This window comes from Solanum stenotomum, chromosome 6 (genome assembly GCF_019186545.1).
Source record: "Solanum stenotomum isolate F172 chromosome 6, ASM1918654v1, whole genome shotgun sequence".
NCBI classification, from domain to species: Eukaryota; Viridiplantae; Streptophyta; class Magnoliopsida; order Solanales; family Solanaceae; genus Solanum; species Solanum stenotomum.
In genome coordinates, this window is record NC_064287.1 from 4,561,123 (window position 1) to 4,565,695 (window position 4,573).

The 4,573-nt window shown below is 32.1% G+C and overlaps 1 non-coding gene across 1 annotated transcript; it reads right to left on the reverse strand.

Moving 5' to 3' along the window:
• Positions 1-254: 254 nt before the first annotated feature.
• Positions 255-334, reverse strand: TRNAL-UAG (transfer RNA leucine (anticodon UAG)). Its single transcript has one exon. It is a non-coding gene; the product is annotated as a tRNA-Leu (tRNA).
• Between the last annotated feature and the right edge of the window lie 4,239 nt (positions 335-4,573).

The window sequence follows — 4,573 nt, forward strand, 5'->3', positions numbered from 1 at the left end:
CTGAGCTACTACTCTCCATTATGTTTAAGGGTTCAAAAATTTATATATACACATATAAAGCAATACTTAACTTATTTATACAGTGTTATTTTTTCGATGGAGAGTGTTCAGATAAATATAAAAAAAATTCCAAATGACAGCTATGTTTAAGGGTTCAAAAATTTATATATACACATATAAAGCAATACTTAACTTATTTATACAGTGATCTTTTCGATGGAGAGTGTTCAGATAAATATAAAAAAAATTCCAAATGACAGCTGTGGGATTTGAACCCACGCCCTTTCGGACCAGAGCCTAAATCTGGCGCCTTAGACCACTCGGCCAAACTGTCACATATACTATATGTCAGTCGAGTTAATTTACATATCACAAATACTTACATGTTGAAGATAGTTTCAACAGTGCATTCTCCTAATCTTTGTGATGTACATCATGTTGTAAGTATATTTTTGCAGTTATCTTTTAGTTATTCAATTCTTCTCGTTAAACAATCTAGGCAAAAGGGTTATATTTGTCCCTCTACTAATAAAATAAATTTAATGTTAGCGATCAATATATGTCCGCATCAATCATTCTTGTTATGCCACTACTCAAAGTCACTAATACCTTTACCATATGTACCATCACAATCAACATATACCATTTGCCTATCGTTCGTTATCGTTGGATATGACAATTTTCCTATAATGAGAAAACTAGCTATGAAATATAAGTAGTAAAAAGACAATAGTCAACCCTCATTCTAGTAAAAATAAATTACTACCTCTAAACAAAAAATTGTTATATAATGAGAGCAAACACAATATATAAACAAAGCAAATAAAGAGAGACCAAAGAAGAGAGTGTATAAATTTTCTCATTTCTTCCAAGTGTTTCTCAATTCTCAAGTCTAGTATACAATATGCACTTTTATGCTTTTATTAACAGTTTACGTAGAAACACACAAAAGGTTGTCATAAACATGAAATTAATCATGAAGATTATGGGGGAAGATCATGGAGAAAAGTTACGGAGGTGTGGAAGTTCATGACATCGTAAAAACGAAGAGTAGTAGGGAATTTATGTCTAGCGTAGTGAATATCCACACTAGCTAATTGTTTCATAACTCTCCATTGGATTTCCATACCTTGGTAGGTAACATGACTCATAAAATCTAACTAGTAAAAATCATGTGGGAAAAAATTCTAGTGAAATATATTTATATATATTTTAATCCATATTATTGGTTGCCTTGTTAAAAATCTTGTCAGGAAATAAACCCAATGAGAAAAAGAGCTTATTTCCCCGATAAAAGCATAACTTTATATTCTTTGAGATGATGCACCTCAATCTTATATATATACATTTAAAGATCATGTCTAAAAAAGAATTTTGGCAAAATATTCTTTATTTGGCTGCCTTTGATAAACTCTCATTTAATTGAAGGCAACATCTATCTCCATACAATATTGACAGAGGCAGACCTACACTGATTCGTAAGGGTACACGTGCATTCTATAACTTTTCGAAACAAATTATATATATGTGTATAGATACCTTAAGCAACGATTATGTATATAATTGTGCACTTTAATAACCAAAAATTCATTCAGGTGAGTTGGTTAAAGCCGCATCTATTACCCACCATGTTGTGGGTTTGAGTCCAGCACGAGCATCATTTTTTTTTTCTATTTTTTGCCTTCAATAACCAAAAAACTAAAGGATAGTGGTGCACCCCCAATCTTCAAATCTTAGGTTCGCCTTTGAATATTTTTTTTTTCAAGAAAAATCATACATTATGTATTAAATAAGTTGCTAGCATCTTGACATGACTTTGAATAAATATCAACAATTAGTTGTCTTGTAAATTATTATGCTAGAATCTTCACATGCAAATAAATTATTTGAAGAAGGAACTTCAGATAATGCGCTGTATTTGCATAACCAATAAAATCTTCAGAATATTTGTTAAAATCAATAGAACTTATATATGTCACCATGGATAAAATAGAAGTTATATTTTCCCTGCAAATTAATAAAAAACAAGTTATCGTATGGATAGTAATTATAACGACTTGCATAGTCATTTTGTTCTTTTGAATCTATATCTCCAATTTGAACTTTTTTATAACTTCATTATGTTGTTTATAATTTGCAGGAAATAGTGACATGATTCTCGAGGTGATTGTAAGAGGATTGGGCAAAGATTTTCAATTTTGAAAAATTGATCTAAGTCAATATTCTAGGATAATAAACTCGAATTCAAATTCTGACAGATCCGTTAGATTTGAAAGGTGATTTTTGGCTTTGTTGGATGGTTGGTACGAGTCTCAAGGTTTTCGAGCGTGATTTGTAGAGGCGAATCCAGGATTTTGAGATGATGGGTGCACTATTACGAAATTGTGAATCTAAGATATAAATTTGATCGATTTGATATGTAGATTCTTATCACTAAAAATCGTTAAAATTATAAAATTATAAGTACAAAATTAATTCTTATCTATACAAATGGTGTGTGTGTATATATATATATATATATTTCGTACCGAAAGTACTGAGATTTGAACCCATTGATTGTATGTTATATCATTCAGTACTAGTAATTTTAGTGTACATATTTAGTTTAATTATATAAAAAAAATTACAGTGCTAACAAAAATCAGGAATTTCCAGTGTGACAAACTTGGAATTTTTGAAAGATTAAAGCTATTTATCTAAAGTGCTATCAATAACCACTTAGAGATGTGTTACCTAATTTTAAAAAGAAAAATAAAGCAAGATAGATATAAGATTCAAATTTCTAACCTCACTTAGCGTGGTGCACCAAATCATCATTGTATAATTATACGATACTTTGAGTGTGGATTCACACATCTAATTTTAAATATTTTAAAAATATGACACTACTATGTATGATTTCAAGTGGGGAACATAGATTCACGTGAATCCGTTGACCCCCTCCTGCATACGCCCCTGGTGATTTGAGTCTTTGATTGAATTTTTGTGTTTTAAGAAAGTTAAGTTTGATCACAGTCAGCTTTTAATCAAAACGATCTCATATGGGTGACTTGATGATTCCAACGGGTGCAAAGATGCACTCATACAAATAAAGAACTTCAGTGATAAATATTTAGCGGCAATAATATAATTGCCGCTATACTATATTTAGTGACAATAATATAATATAGGTATTTGTAATCAATATGTTAATAAATGTCGTTAACGACTTTAGCGACTCTGGATGCAACTCATTAACTCACAGTGATAGTGGATAGAGTGATGATTAAATTAGGGAAAAATGTCTGAAATATATCCGATCTTTGATCGAAATTGCTGTAACAATATCAAACTTTTGAAAGGACCATTTACCACCCTGCACTATTTAATAGTGTATTTTAAAGGTATATATTTGCCCACGTGTCACGACTAGGGAGCACCGGTACCCCCTAGTCGTAACCGGCGTACTCGACCTTGAAGAGGTCTTAAACAAGCCTCATAGATCATTCATTGCATAAGATACTTAAAAATATAGAAGAATTAAAAACTTTCTTTACAATCGAAGACATTTTCATTAAATAGCAAGCGGAAAACCTTCTAGACTTTATACACTATGTCTCAAACCATCTAATGCTTTGAATACAACATTGAAACTTAGCCCATACAAAACTTTAACAAAACTAAAAGACATAAAAAGGAAACACCATGGGTTCGTCCTCGAAACTATGACGACTTACTAAGTCTTCATCTTCAAGCACCTTAGAGACATATCCTTCAAGCATAGATCACCAACATCTCCAAAGCCTACACTTTGATAAAAAGGGAAAAGAATGGGGTTAGCACATTAGATGTACTAAGTATGATGACCATGCAAAAACATGCTTAAAAAGGGACATTTGAGTTCAAATCATTCTTGTATGCCATTTTTGATAAAATCTTCATAACATGATATTAAGGCATAATAATCATCACATTCAATATATAAAGTCTCATACATCACATTTAAGCAAGAACCACATATAACCCATAAGTACATACATCAATAAGCCATTCAACCTCTTAGGACCTCGATCTAAAGTTACCCTAAGATACACCTAAGTAAGACATGAAGTGGCCGTCCATACAACCTTTTCATACCACACCTAGGTATTCCTCAAGGCTACGATAGACAAGAACCTTTCCATTTATACACAACATGCTAAGTAATCATTTCATCAATATAAGCTACACATTCATCATTCCATTTAGACAATAAGTCAACTTCTTCATTAAGCCATTTAGGACACATTCATTCCTTTAGAAGACTTTCACTCATTAGCCATTAAGGCTTAGGGAACTCACTTTAGTATCTTCAAAGCCTACTCGTGCCATGTGTAGATGGTATCTCATTCTATTTCCTACACATTGTAGAGCCTATCCAATAACTAGAGTGCACATCCCACATGACGAAAATAATCATTAATCGACATAGACCATGAGAGCTAGACATGGAATTCGGTGTTCTACCCCCACTCCGAAAAGAGGTGTTCTACTTTCCTAAGGTAGAACTAGATGATATTATAGCGTTGGTGTAGACCACTAGCTAATATCTCTC